The sequence below is a fragment of the Dermacentor albipictus genome, chromosome 10 (assembly GCF_038994185.2).
Source record: "Dermacentor albipictus isolate Rhodes 1998 colony chromosome 10, USDA_Dalb.pri_finalv2, whole genome shotgun sequence".
Lineage (NCBI taxonomy): Eukaryota > Metazoa > Arthropoda > Arachnida > Ixodida > Ixodidae > Dermacentor > Dermacentor albipictus.
This window is the reverse complement of record NC_091830.1, coordinates 80,499,038-80,514,904: the sequence shown is the minus strand read 5'-3', so window position 1 is coordinate 80,514,904 and position 15,867 is coordinate 80,499,038. Positions and strand designations below refer to the sequence as shown.

Sequence of the window (15,867 nt, the reverse complement as noted above, 5' to 3'; positions counted from 1 at the left end):
TTATTTGGTTACTTAAACTACCCTCAGGGTCAAATGACATTACAGAGGGCCGTAGTTAACACGAGGTATTGCGTAAAAACTGCTATTAGTCCCGGCTTATACATCATCAGCTATAAAAGAAACAATGGCACAACTATTCCTTAATGCGCAATGATAAACAAATGTAATGAAGTGATAGTGTATTAGTGGTTATTAGGCCTTCCCTAGGCTCCAAACTGAGCGACGTGATACTCTTGCACCGATAACAGAAAAGTTAGCAAGAAAAAGAAAAAAAGACAAATAAAACAAGACACGATGCGAAGAACGTTGCATTAGCTTTGTTTGCATCAAAGCTTCTATAGTAGAATGTGAATATACGAAAATCACTCGTCCTGATGATGATGATGATGATGATGATGATAAAAACTTTATTTATCCCTCTTTAAAGGGAAGGGGCAATGGAATAGAGGGTGGGGGGAGGAACTACTTGAAGTAGGCCTCCTTTATCCTGTCAGCCCACTCCAGGATGGCCTCCTGAAGATCGGGCTTGGAGCTGCGCAAGGCAGCCTCCCACTGCTCCTCGGAACTCTCGCCTATGCTCCGTCTCACAAATGGTTTGCAACACTGTGGAAGCTGAATGAAGCCTTAGCCAATAGGAAAGGCGAATGCCCCTCAGGATATCCGCGCCGCGTCCTCTGCTCATCGCCACCGTATGTCCTGGTATATACCGCGCATGCCCAAAGGGCCTAACATGTTCCGTTTCCCTGTAATTTATCATGTACCAATGAACAAAAGTCTCAGTTTCGTCCGAAAGGCGAAACATCGATTGCGATAGCAAATTAGTGGACATCTGCAAAGTAAGGATAGCAGTTTCATCGGCCGTAAGACTTGTAAACATAGGCTCAGCTAATAAATTAACAAGCATGGTGTCACGTGTACACAAGCCACCATGAACAGATCTATTTCGATGGCCGCGGAAGCTCGCTTGCCAAAACGCTTCAGTGAGGAAACGCGGCAGCAGCACCGAGCGAACTGACCTTCGTGCAGCCGCTCGCATGAACTCAAAGTACTCCGAGCAAATACAGCGCAGCGTGGACTCTGTACCCGTCGCAGACGTATTTCAAGGTACAACGGTTCGACCGGGCGCGCGCGGCCGCCTAGAGTAGAACGCCCTCCCCCCCCCCCCGCCCCCCCTCCGTACCCATCCCCGAAGCCTAGAGCGCGACAAAGGTGACGAGCTTCATCCCCGCTTTGCGCCGTTGCGTGAGTGAGATTGAACAGCTATCGCAGGCTCGCTTTCGCACGCTTTCACTCGCGCATACAGCATAAGGCGCGCAGCGACGGTTTTATCACCCTTGGACTTTATAGGGAACCCCACGGCGACGGTGACGACGATGTCAGAAAAGTGTCGATATAATTGCAATCGCAATAGAACGACACTCTAGAATCCTGCTAATATTCAGAGAATTATACTCGGAACTACACTTCGCTGCGCAAGGATATTACCTGAGTACGTCTCGTACCTTCGTCATTGCTGCAAACGACTTGTGAGATGGAGTAGAGGAGATCGGCGACGACAAAACACAGCTGTCCTTTGAGTGATTAGACTGTTCTCAGATTGCACTGGTAATGAGTGTACTACGCAAATGTCCCCATGAACGCCGATTAGAGTTGCACCTGTATTAACTCTGACGTCAACTACAACAGAACTGTTACAACGGCGCGTCGTGCAAACCTAAAATCATTCATCAAGCGAACGATGGCAATTCCGACCGCGGTGGGAACGCTGACCTTACGCCACCTCTATCGTCGCGCGGCGTGTGCTTGCGAGTACCGCGTAGTCCTCCAATCATCGGTGAACTGCGGCGATGCCTGCGGCCGACGAGATCGCGGCGGAGGCCAGCTGACACTCACAAAACCGCGTAGCGGTACACGCGAAACACGTGCAAAAACGTTCCAGGAAGGAGAAAGAGAGAGAAAACGAGAGAGAGGCTCCGGCGCGGAGATCACGGCTGAGCAAGAAGAGCAGGAGCAGAACAGAAGGCCACGAGCAGCATTCAACGCACAAACAAGCACAGCTGACGCCCCTACGTACGGCGGTGGGTTGAAAGCGAGAACGGGACATTTCCTCCCTCTCAACACTTTCCAACCCTCTCCGTAATCCACCTTCACTCGCTCCTGCATAGGATTCGGCCAGACAACGGAGAAGGCGAGGATGCAACTCTCCCTCCTAACTCTCCGTTTACCGTCCGAGGCTGTGCAGGCGAGGAGGTTGACTTTGCTGCCGCTTCGTCGTCTGCATCGTCTGACTTCCAGACGTCGACGGACGTGTGTCTCAAGCGAAAGCGGCCGATCTCGGACACGGCGCGCTCAGTTTCAGTTTCGCGCGAGCCCCAATCGGTTCGTTCGAAAGCAGCTTTTCCCTTTTTCTTTTTTTGGGGGGGCAGCCCTCTCCCTTTCTTGTGAACGGGAAGTTATAAGCATCCCCCTTGCACGTCGCTAGCGCCGATATACTCAGATCGTCGTCGACTCGGTGATTAAGACGAACTGTGGTCGCGCACCGCTTGGCTGAAAAGACCTGACTGGCGCGACATTCCCGACATCCGTTTTTCTGCGGTTTTTGCACTTGTGCACCTTTGCTGACGGGACAGCGTTTGTGATCTACGAGGAGCTTGAATCAACTGTGTAGCATTTCACCTGCGCCTTCGAACCGTGCTAATCAGGAGTGAAGAGTTGTCTGGTGCCAGTAGTGGACTTGTGTGGGACAAACGGACCTGTGAGCCTTTTCTACCGGTGGTGTCCTACAGCCGTCCTCGCCGTCTGGTCATACCATCATCGGCTGGTTTCTCTCCTCATTTCGACGGTGCCATTGTTTCAAATTCAGGTAATCGAGATACATTTATTAAATTGTCCCTTCGTCATTTGGATTAGCCATCCCCATTGTCTTAGCTATTTCTTCGCACTTGCTTCTGCAGACGGTCTTTCTTCTAAGAAATAACTTTATGCTTTCCGTGAAATACACCGGCCTTAATTTAACTTTTCTGCAATATACTGAACAATGCAGAGCAAGAGCTGCTGCATCTTGACGTTTCGCTTTTTCGTTACATTATTTTCATTATATTTTCATTACTTCACTTCATAAGGGACGTTGCTTGCTTGTTTGTTTGAATGTTGCCTTTCGATTCCTGCGAGTTCACAATTTCTCCAATAGTACAAAACACCAAAACCGACAAAACTTGTCATAATTTGTTTGCACGCGTGAAGAACACAACGCCACAAAAAAATTTTGAGGACGCTTAAGCTTCGTCCTTAATAGTGGAACGCGATAGCATTCAAGGACGCCTGACATTTTTTCATGCTTCTCGGCAACTGCAGCTTATACAACCGTAACGTTTACCGGGAAACGCTGGCGGCAAACTCTATGTACGAAAGCGAATTTTCTACCAGAAAGCTTGTATTGCCTCTTGCGTGGGTCGATCTCCTGTTATTGTTTCGCGCTTTTAAATTTTCAGTCTGAGAAGAACTGAGATAAAAGATATGTGCTGTCGATGCTTTTCTTATTGCGTTTCTCTGTGGGCTGCCGTTCTCAAAATTCTGAGGAATAACTTTGTAAAGAATGAAAGACAAGGTATGAGAAACTTTGGTGGCAGAAGAGTGGTTGGGTATGCGTTGTTCGGAACTTTGTTTGAAATTATCTTTGGTAAAATTAATTTGGTGAAGGGATGCCGACGCCTGCTTTTCACGACGAATGTAATGCTATCGCATTAATACTCATTTCTCTGTGTTAATTCATTCGTCAGTTCCGCCAAAAGGTAGCTACAAGAGAATGAAGTTATTGGGCGGAGCTTTGTGATTGCACATCCTCAGCGTGTATGTGTCGTGAAGGCAATACGGCTTTTTCTCCGGGCTGTTCCTGGTCGCACTAGATGCACAACATGCTCTGCTTCTTTTCTTACGGGGAAAGTAAGGACTGGTAACGCCAACGTATTTTCGTGATCCTCGTGAAATCAGCGATCACGTGATATTCAAGAGAAACAGTGGCACATTGTCGTGTCAATTCGTAATTTGTCGAATAAAATGAGTCGTATCAGCGTGCCAGACTGAGTTCATTGAGTATTTCTGCTAAAAGAAGTCTTAGCACAGTGTGGTAATTCCTTTACATAGTTTTCTAAGAAATGAACAAAGTTGAGCAGCAAATCTGTCATCGTCTTTATAACGGCCTCTTTTAATGTGCTTCTACAATTGTACAAGTGAATACAAGTTAAAGTGCTTGTACAATCTGTACCATTCCTACCGGGGCAGGCTAAATTTCTCACGCGAAGCTAGGTTTGTGATTGTCATGACAAGCAAATATTGAATGGTATTGACGTCACTTTTCTTGAGATTTCAAAAAGTGGAAATGGCTACGCGGCAAATAGCGGTCGTGGTGCGATTGCAGTATTCATCTCTCGACAAATAATTTGTCAGCTACACTACGACATATGTGCGGAAACATGTCTTGGGAACGCAATAGCCATCTTTAACAGCAGCCATGTGAACTGCCCGGCAAGATGTTACGCGTCTATGCTGTAGTAGATCAAAGTTTCTTTCTTAGTAGCACATAGGAATCGCCCGTAAGTGCAACATTATTGGCGAACGTTGGGGCTTCTGTTTGAGGCTGAACACAAAGAAGTCAATTAGGTTTGAAAAAAAAAGATGAGTTAATAAAAATATCCGTAAAATTCAATTTCCGCCTTATTGTACTAGAGCTCGCTTTTTCTTATATCTTTAAAAATAAGGTTGGAGAAGGAAGCGCGAGTTATTCCGATACAATTTTGCCATGGAATGTGGTTAGTACTACCCTAACAATTTTACAATTAAAAAAAACAAGTTTAGTTCAGTGCATGTTGTATTTTTCTCGCTGCCTTCTGCCATATTTTCTCTGTAGCATTGTTCTACCATCAAAATTCATTATTACACCCGGCGCTCTCTTCAGTCACTTGTACTGATGGGACAGAATCACTATTAATGCGAAAATACACGCCTGATTATGTTATTTCCGAATAACGTGTAGTGCAAATGACGACTTGGCTCTCAGTGTCTTCACTTTCTTAAGCTAAAGTTAATATATTTTTAACATATCTCAGTTTCAAATTATTAGCACCCACATATCCTCAAATTTCTCACACAATTATCATGCGACCTTGCTGTTCTTGCTATTGTTTTCAGTGCACAACCTTGCTGAAAGATTTTTTCTCGAGGCTTCCGCAGTAGAAGTTTGTAGTTTTGGAGTCTTGTGTGGCCATTGAAGAAGGGTAATGTATATGGGCATATATGTCTGATTAATGACCTCAAACGTCAAACCTATAGTTTGCCTATGAGAGCAAAACACCACATTGTTAGGAAAAAATTTAAATGCATCCTACGTTTCAGCTCACCTGGACAAACACAACACAAAAGGCAAAAATGGGAACAACCAAATCGCTGGGCCAACGCGATATCCGACTCAATTTCGGCTAGCGTTTAAATTGTCTACGTCAACACCAATTGCCATGCGTATTCTTATGGCAATCATTGCAAACCGCTTTGCATTAAATGTTATCGTGTAAAGTTGAAATTGAAGTGGTTATAATTATTATACGAGATTATTGAACATAAAATTCCAATTGACCAATTGGGGAAAGCATGTTTCCCGGATACTAATCATGCGATAACTCTTTATGCACACACTTGCACGACGTCATAGTGGAAGGAGCAGTATGCTTCTCAATATCGTAATGTGCGCCAGACTGCGTGTTCTTTCAAACTGACCCTGTACGTATACTCGGCGAACGTCTTACTACGCAGTTTGATTGAACAGAACTCAGCAATAAAACTATCACTTGGGCAAAGAAAGCTTTCTTTAAAAAAACGCACTTGTAAACTGGGTATAAAACAAGAGCATATAACTACAGTCTGAGCAATGAAAAACAGTCTAGATTATATTCAATCACTATACAACAGAGAAAAGACACCTAGGAGAACATGAAACTAGCTGTAATCTCTTTATATTGAGTAATCTGCTGCTTCTCGGTCTTTCTCTGTAGTCCTACCGTGTTCACTTCCGCAACAATTATAAATTTGCTAGTAGTCTAATAATAACGAGCAAAAAACGTCCATGTGCCTTGTCCTTATGTCACGATTACGAAGCGCAGCCACAATGCACTTTTAAAGCATAAATATTTTGTGGGTACATATTGGGTCAAAACTCTCTTCCTTTTATCACTCATCTTGCAAATTATTGCTGCCATTTTCTAGATTTGTTTTTGATCTGTCCATGAAATTATTCGCATGTGTTCTTAAGGTAAATATAAAACAGACAATGACCCTTTTCTTATGCGGAATCGAAGTCACATGCATTACATTTACAGCAGGACGAACTAAGAATTATGTTTTGTGCACACTTCTTCCATCGGTCCAAAGCAAGCTGTTCATGTCAACTTCCATTTCTTCAGTTCAAGATGACATGTGATTGGGAAAGTGACATTCATGCTGGCTCAGTTATTTCTTACAAGCTTCAAGCGCATAGGTACCGTATTTTCGAACTAATCATTAGAAGAAGTTTATAGACTGATTGTGATCGACATCCCTTCATTCTTTTCAACATTCAACAGCGTCGACACAGCTTTACATTTTGCTGGGAGTCAACTTAAGGATTCACAACTACCCACTTCTAGTGAAAGGCTTCAAGGCACCCCAAAAATATCCTGTCAAAACCGAATGCAAAACGTTTTTCTTCATTCGAAATGACGTAATGGTGGAGTTCTCCACGAGGGTTCTAAATTTTTCAAGCGAAGATCATTACAAACATGGCGTGATGGATCAGCATTCTTCGGCTTTAGCTTTGCCTATCCAGTTGCGGGCTTGAGTCCGCGCTACGGTGGCCGAGATGTGACAGCAAAGGTTGGAGCTGTGAGTCGCAGATGGGGCTTCGATGGATTCAATGAAGAACACTGGTCCAAATCACTGCAACAACGTCAGTTAGAACATCCCATGTGAGGTTTCGGCTTGGTTACTTGGTACATCAGTGAATCTGTAACTTTAATAAGCTACAAAGTTTTGAAATAATGCCACGATTGAGGACATCTTGGTTTTGCTGTAATAATAAAAAGATCTTGCATGCGCATACATGCACCAATTTTAACCTCATTTTTTGATGCCAGGAGCCACGATGCTGAAGAAAAGCAAAGACTGCCATGGACATAGAGGTGATAACCGTACGAATGACATTTGTTCCTCTTAGGGAAGCAAATGTAAAGCTTTGTACAACATTGTCAAATACTGTGTGCAGGGAAAGCTTGTAATTTCTATAAGCACGTTTTCGTAGTAGCATGGCTTCGATGTACTTAAGAAACATTCAAAATGCTCGGAAAAAATTATGGTTGCACTTCATATGTACTGACCACAACAAAAAGACGGAAGACATGTCGCTGATTAAATAGGCACCGTAGAGGCCGTCGACCATAAGGTTTCAAAATGAAGAACAATCTTGGTGAGAGCAAGTAAGCGTGTGTTTTGCTAGCACAATGATTTACACTGCAAATTTCTCAGCTCCTGCTCCGCGAAGCTTTCAACCTTGGCGCCAAGACAAGGCGTCAGTCTTTGTCCGCGATGCAACGGCGAAAACTACAGCTCGCCGTGAACCGTACTAGCTCGTGTTGTGTGCTGCTTTGATAGAATGTAACTTCTTTTTTTTTTTTTCTCAACCCGCATCGTGACGGACATGCCACGATCCAATGCCTGTTACATCACGAACGCTTTCACGTTTCCTTTTTGTTATCTGTCTCCTTGCCCAATCATTTAACTAGCCGCCTCTTCGGCGAGCGCATCACAGCGTACAATCACCTCGTTGGCGGGTGTTGTAAAAGAAAACGATTTGCCTGCTTACGGCGAGAGCGCAATCCTTTTTTTCCTTGCGTCACCGGGCGGGAAGAAGCGCATTCGAAGAAACGGCGCTCCATTGTCCGGTAATGGTGTTAACGACACGCGGCGTCTCGCCGCCTCCCGTAAGCGCGGTTGCCTTGGAGCGGTTCAACGAACGTGTTTTGGCGGGTGGCCGGAACAAAGCGTTGGCAACAGTGACCGCGCTACTATGAGCGGTGCCCTTCGGACGTTGGGCAGCTGGCAGCGATGCCCGACAAGTCTGCGAGCTCTTCGCGCATGTTCATTTTTGTTTTTAACGGTTAGCCTAAGTCTCCTGCAGCACTTATTTCACGGGCTTGCTGCCCGCAAAGCCTTGAAGCGTTTTGCGCAGCTATGAAGCTGGCTTTCTGTTTTACTGGCCTGACCACTCTTTTGATCAAAATACAAGGATTGATTGATTGATTGATTGATTGATTGATTGATTGATTGATTGATTGATTGATTGATTGATTGATTGATTGATTGATTGATTGATTGATTGATTGATTGATTGATTGATTGATTGATTGATTGAAGTGGGCTATAAGTGGTGCTGAGATGGTACAAGAACGAATTCTGTAAGGCCAAGCAAGCGTCCGGAATCCGAGGCAGACTCCCTTCCTAACAGCGTCTATTCGGGACTCCCGAAAGATCCGGAACTGTCCTATACTGCCCAAAAGGATTGTCACCCTATTCGAAACACATGGTAATTTCACGGAAAGCAGTAATTCGGGAGGTGTTTCTCTTTCTTGCCACTCATACCTTAGTGACGCTGCTCAAGTGGAGGCTTGACATTTCGAATAGCGCCTTTGAGACCCTAATGCTAAGATTGAAAGGCAGCAATTTTGTAACGCGCAGGAAAGACAGGCTTGCAAGACGATATATCCCGTTGACTGATATGTTTCGAGCAGGACGTCGCGATTGCAGACTCTAAACGCTGATCAGTGATGCGAAAGATGTGAATTCAAGCAAATCTGATATGAGGATGCTATGACTGAGCCACAGGGTAACGCGGTAAGCGCAGCGCTGGTTGTGTACTTCGTCAAAGTGCGGTGTTTAGAACATAATGGATTGCACGTAGGAAACCTCTTTACGCGACGAGCATAGGCAGTCAATACACAGAGTTGAATTACCCATACTTTCCAAGAAGTGGAAAATTGTAAAGTGCTTATCACCGTGGCAAGGATTTTTCAGAGCGTCCAGGAGTCGTTCTTGTGGGCCAGCCGTTTTCACTCTTTTTCTTAATACTGTTGGAATGCGTGACCTGTACCGCAACGTCCCAGTCTGTAGAAGCATATCCGCTCGCAGTGGACATAAATCCACTTGACAGTGTCCTGCTTGGCTGAAAGAAAATCACCCGCCATGGCTATGGTGTTGAACTTCTAAGCACAAGGTCGCGGAATCGAATCCCATTCACGGCGGCCGCATTTCGATGGGGGCGAAATACGAAAGCACGCATGTACTTAGATTAAGGTGCACGTTAAAGAACCCCAGGTGGTCCAAATTTCCGGAGTCCCCCCCTCCCTTTCGGCGTGCCTCATAATCACGCAAAACTCCATAATTTATCTTTTTAAAGAAAATCCTTATACACAGAATCACTACACGTTTCTGGCGCTGAATATGCACAAACAAAACACACGTATAAAGAGGGGAGATATCCAGCAGTATGCACCGGAATAAAGATAAACATGAAAACGCCTGAAAGTAATGATTCCTGAGGATCAAACTAAAAGGGAGATTAAAGACAAATATTAAGCCGACGTGACCGGTTAAAAATACCCATTCAGAGACCCTCAGTGCTTGTTTCGTGTCAACAAAAGATTTAGTTTAAGAGAAAATACGCTTTAAAGGTACGCATACCTTTAGCACAATTCGAATCACCCGGTTCCGAGCTTAGAAGGATGACGTTGCATGCACCATTGGCGCTCTACTGCTGCCGGTGAGTAAAATGGGGCCCGTTGTAAACAAGACCCTGTCTCTTTCTTTTTTTTTGCGTAACACGCAAACGCGCAGCTGTGGAGAAACCGAGCCAAGAAAGAGCGTTGGATTCACCGCTGCAGCTGCTTTGGTTAAGTGGAGTGGACTTCTCAGGCATCCCGCGACCTCACACGGACTTGACATTCTGTGATACTCGCAGTTGTAGTTTCTCCAGTCAAGAAAAGCCTGCGGACCACTACGCGATAACGAAACTACTTAAACGCCAAAGCGCGCGCGACACAAACTCGGGCAAAAACGAAACATTTTGACCGTCCGCATCGTTCTCAAAGGTAATGTCAATGAGTCGTTTTTTATCTTTGTAAATATAGAGGGACACTCAACAAGTTACATTTTCTTGCGTCTTGTAATGGAATGCAATGATCGTTTTATTCCGACCGGTTGAGTACTACTAGCAGAATTACGAGTATAATGAGGAGTGCCGACATCATAGGGCTTGTGCTAGAATGTCCCGGAGGAATCTCAAATGGTGTCCTGCCTGTACCATAATTTCTACATTAATGAAGCACTGTCCGCGGTAATGTCGACGCCTTAGACGTTTTCGAGCGTTAATCTATCACTTTAGCTTGACTTTATGTTTGCCTTTAGTGTCCCTTTTAAGTTTTTCTGCAGCTGACAAGAAGTCCCTACTTTTCAGCTCACATGTTATTTCGCTGAGAACGCAGGACTCAACACGCTTTAGGAATCTTCGACTAATGTTGGTACGTGCCGTTGAATTTAGTTCGGTATATAGGTCGCCGCTTTGGTTGCCAGGCGCCGGACATGTAAGTAATACCAGGCGCGGCGGTGTACTACAAATCATAATTGGGTTCATACTGCTCACTACACTTAACTTGCATATTCCTTTTCATTCTGTTTAATTGCCTTTCTGTTCTGGAAATCTATTTCCGTCCTCTACTGCAGCTTGTGGAACGCTTTTTCTATACTGAAAAGAAAGTAAAAGCTCCGAATAAGACTTTCTGCGTGCGTTATTCGGCCGTCCTTTTTATTACGCCACCACTGTCATTGCCGTCTTAATTGTTTCTCCCAGCACCTCTCGTTTATTTGTTCCATTTTTTTTTTCCTGCTGTGTCAGTTTTTTTACTCCATCTGTCGGTATGCGGGCCAGAGAATTAGCAGCAGTAACATCTTCATGAAAAACAACAACAACCACAACAACAATTGCAGTGCCTGCTGCTATAGCCTGTTGCAGTACATGAACCCAGAGTCGGTGGAATACCAGAGAAATCTGGTGATGTTTTTTATCTATTTCTCTACAATAAACAAGACGGCCGCGCCACCATCTCGTTGTTCGATAAATACCAATGCCAGTGCTTGTAATGACGTCATACGACCTTGTGTCTGGTCTGGTCGTAATCCCATTGGCTTGCGAAAATTTCTGACAGCCACTACGAGTTTCTCAGGGTGTAGACCTCGGACAGATACGCCCAGGGTAACCTGTTTTCTGGACGCCGCGAGATCTCTCGTTCGCCGCACAGATGAGCATGGCCTCGATCCAGCCGTCTTGTAAACACCATTAATCGTGTAATCTCGATACACTCGCCGGCCGCAAAATTATTTTCTTTCGCTATGGCTCACTGCTAAATGGGAGGCAGTTACCACCGTGCATTTGCATCTTAGCGCCAATAGAGCGTATCTCATATCTCCGGACTATCAGTGGAAACGCAGACAGTTTTCCCCAAGACATGTGTAAAAACTGTTTATCTAAGCGAGAACAGTGCATCTTGTTTCGAATCGCCACGTTGTGATAGGTGCGTGATCCGAATCGATTGCCAAAAGCGCGATGATTTGTCTGTGCTTACGACGAACTGGTCTACAAAGGTTTGTGATAATTACCACTATTGCCTTTCTCATCCCGCTTATCAATCTCTCTCTCTCTGTCGCTATTGCGTAATAGTAGTAACAGTAATAATAGTTAATCATTTACCAGTCTTTATGTATGTAGAATAATGACGATATTCAAAATAATAATAGTTAATAATCAACCGATCAATCATATTCCTTTATCACGCCCAGGAACAACCTTCAGGTCTGAGTGCTGAAGCATGGTAAAAAACCCAAAAAGATCCAAGCAAATACCGCAACAAAAAATGAAATAGATAATGAAAATAGAAATGGCAGTTATAAAAAGGAGCAGTTTGCGTCCAGCAAAATCTAAGGTGAATTCACAATATAAAGAATATATATCGAAGGATCATAATTGTGGTTTCAGAAGCGTTGATGCTAAGACCATCATTTTTGTACCATTCTTCAAACGACGATAGGTCACATTACACAATTGTAGTCTCCAGTAGTCTTAATATCTGAATATCTTGGCGTAAAAGGAATAATAATAATAATAATAATAATAATGAATTTATTAACATGCCCAGGAACAACTACGTGGCATTCGTACTTGTGCAGCTGAGAAATGGTATGACATTGATAAAGAGATGCATAAACATCAACAAACAGGAACAAAATGCGCACATACCACAAAAATGCGGTTTGCAATATTTGACATACATAGCACAACACGACATAACATATTACATGATGGCATTATACAAAAATATTCAACACATAACAAAGAAAGAGCATTGACTGAGATTTCTGGGAGTCTGGACGCTAAGCCTTCCGTACACTTCAAATAGAACATGGCGCACCCATACACTACAAGCAAGAACAAAGAGTACACATGCCAAACACCCGTGGTCCGCTACACAGCATGCAATAAGAGCACTTTCATTAATATTATTGGTAATAATAATAATTATAATAATAGATTTATTTTCATGATCTAATAACATCGTAAGTCATTTACTTCGTTACTACTGTAAAGTAGTCCTCTCAATTATTTGTGTTTGCATTCATTCTATTCGGGCCACAAATTTTGATGGCTATACTAAATATAAATTTTGAAGAAAGTTTTTCAGCAAGAGCAGCTAATCGTCTTAATCATAAATTGACGTGTTCCATATTGCGGCTGAGCACACGAAACCGTGGACAGGATGCATTTACTGGCCGTCACGCAACTTCTTTTACATACAAGAAAAAAAGGAAGAATGGGCTTGTCGGTTAAGCTTTGTTTCTTTATTACCTGCCATCGGAATTTCTGCGTATATCTTTCGTAAATCGCAGTTCATGGACGCTTCACTTGCGCGAATGCAATCGCTTGGCTTGAAACACAAAAATGAGGCAACACACAACGTTTCATAGGTGCCTGCTTCGGCCATTACATTTACAGCTAGTCGAGTCACGTTCGAAGCTTATTTTACTACCTCGACCTTGAAGGAATCATGACCCGAAGTGATGGCAAATGAGCCGACGTTTAGACAAAAAAAAAAGAACGATATCAAGGACATCCTAACTGCTTAGAGGCGAACAGCCCCCTTGCCCACGTATAGTTATTCGAAGAAGTCTCTGTACGGCATCCATACTTCCATAAATAATGACATAGAGGCTGTACGCTTTTGGCTTATGTTAGTAGTATTCTATGCGCGCTCTATTTAACCTGATGACCCAGGCTGGCAATGCTTTAAATTAGATTTTTATGTTTGACGTTTACCATCGGCTGCTGTGCACACCGCGGTGCATCAGTGGTTGTGGGGTCCTGCTGCAATGTTCGAGGTCGCGCATTCGCTCCTCGGCCACGGCAGCCGTATTTTAATAAGATTTCACTCGAAAAGCGTTCGTGCTCACAGCCATGCGTACACGCTCGAAAGCCGTGGGTGGTCGAAGTAGATGCGAAGGCCCTTCTCGCGAAGAATGGGCTGCTTTGAGGCATTGACTCAAGTCACGCAGTCTGTCGGTCGGTAAACTGACTCATTCCAGTCCTTTGGTCGCTCAGTCAGGGATTCATCAGTCAGTCAGTCAGTCGTTCGGTCGGTGTCGGTCTGTCGGTTGGTCTGTCGGTCGGTCGGTCTGTCGTTCGGTCGGTTGGTCTGTCTGTCGGTCTGTCGGTCGGTCGGTCGGTCGGTCGGTCGGTCGGTCGGTCGGTCGGTCGGTCGGTCGGTCGGTCGGTCGGTCGGTCGGTCGGTCGTTCGGTCGGTCGGTCGGTCGGTCGATCGATCGGTCGGTCGGTAGGTCGGTCGGGCGGTCGGTCGGTCGGTCGGTCGGTCGGTCGGTCGGTCGGTCGGTCGGTCGGTCGGTCGGTCGGTCGGTCGGTCGGTCGGGCGGTCGGTGAGGTAAGCGGGCCGGCCGAGCAGGCAAGCAATCCATCGGTCAATCGATCAATGAATAAAATAATCAGTCAGTCAATCAATCAATCGTTTATTATACTTTTTGATGTGCCTGCGGAAAACTCGCTAGCCTACATCAATTACAGATAACCTCACGCCCTGACAACTACTGTATGTTGCCTAAATAAACATAACTACTTAACTCCACATAACCTTGGTTTGCACTCCTTAATAATAACCTACATTTAAGTGGCTTTGAAAATTACGATGTGGAAAGCACTGTGAATTAAAGAGATTGTCGATTATCGGCACTGCTGCACATCAACCACGGGAACGTTGTACTGCAGAGACTCATTCTACTGAAATGAAATATGTACGTTTACTCTGCATTATTCGTATGCGAAGCCCTTTCTCGCTTTCTGGCGCCCCAACACAAAAGCAGGTGCACACATGCACGCCTGCATGAGAGTACCTAAATGCCCACCATGTAAAATGCAAAATACTAAAGCATTGGGAAGTGCCAAGTTAGTTGTCAAATGCACGTCTGGATTGATATTTACTACATACAATCTTTGCTACAATGGCTTATAGCAGCCGACGAAGTGCCAAATGACGGGAATCAAGCATTTCTGGACGTCTCTGGAGGTCGTTGTATCGTGTGGCAAGGTGAAGCAGAGTAGCTATTGAAGAAAATAACGGGTCACGTGACGAAGTTGTCTGCATGTGAGCTAATTGTAGTAGCCACTACTGCTGTGTCCTCTGCTTCGCTCGCCTTGATATAATTGCATTATCCCGATATTTATGGACGTTCCGTATGAAGATTTAGGTGCAGTAGGCCCAAAGCTATCACACGCTACTGTCCTTGAGTTACAAAAGAATGACAACCATTTCCAGTCTGTGAAGATGGAATGGCAGCGAAAGCTGACGAGAGTCAAATATCTCAAACAAGAAGCAATGCGCTTTCGCTGCAATTCCATCTTCACAGAGTGGAATGGTTGTCATATTTTGCGTCATCGGTTGTCGTTTCGCGCCGGCGCTGTTCGCGTTGTCATTGCTGTTCCCTCCGGCGCTCCTCGTACGCATGTTGTTCTTCGGTTGTACGGACTATACGTGTCCACCCCGTCGATAACGCGTCTGTTCTTAGCGCCGAACCTTGACGTCACGCTACTGTTCACGGCGGGCGTTCTAATCTGTTCCGTATTTCGACACCTGCGCCGTCGCACTGCACCCGTATGGGTTTGTTAGAAATCGCTAAGTCCGCTTCTGTTGCCGGGCGCCGAAAAATCTAGGAAGGTTAATCATATACAGCTCTAGCTGTAAAATAATAACAGCGCGAATTATAATTGGGATGGTGCGCACGAGCATGTTCAATTTACCGCACCCTGCTGCCTTGGTGCGATAAAGCGCTCGCGTTCGCCATCTTTAAAGCTCTCGAACGAAAGCAATATTCAGGGACGCAAAAAGCGTGGTATCGCTGATCGGGGGGCTCACGCGAAACTGCTTCGTTTCTGCTGGTGATGAAATCCGGGCAGCACTTTACAGCTGCCGATCGAAAGAAAAGATCTCACCGCGGCAGCCTTACGCGAGTCTCGCAGTCGTCAACAAGGTCTTGCAATGCGTCTTTCCTCGCAGTTATATAGGCGACTGCGTTTCTTACTGCCGGGCTTTAATAGTAGGCGTAGTGGGGAGAGAAATTTCTCACGTGGACCACGTCAGTGCCAAGACGGTGAGCGCACGGCCTTGAAGGTCATTCCTCGGCGAGAGGCATTTAACGCGGCATCCAGCAGTAAGCGTCCTCCAAGCGGGGAGGACA

General features: G+C 45.0%; 1 protein-coding gene across 2 annotated transcripts in view; it reads left to right on the top strand.

The window, feature by feature from the left end:
* Positions 1–2,281: 2,281 nt before the first annotated feature.
* Positions 2,282–15,867, top strand: part of LOC139050429 (prestin-like) — a 312,086-nt gene continuing 298,500 nt past the window's right edge. For both annotated transcript variants that reach the window (XM_070526799.1, XM_070526797.1), the window contains exon 1: positions 2,282–2,863. The gene's annotated coding sequence lies outside the window, so the exon portion shown is untranslated. The remainder of the gene's footprint in view (positions 2,864–15,867) is intronic.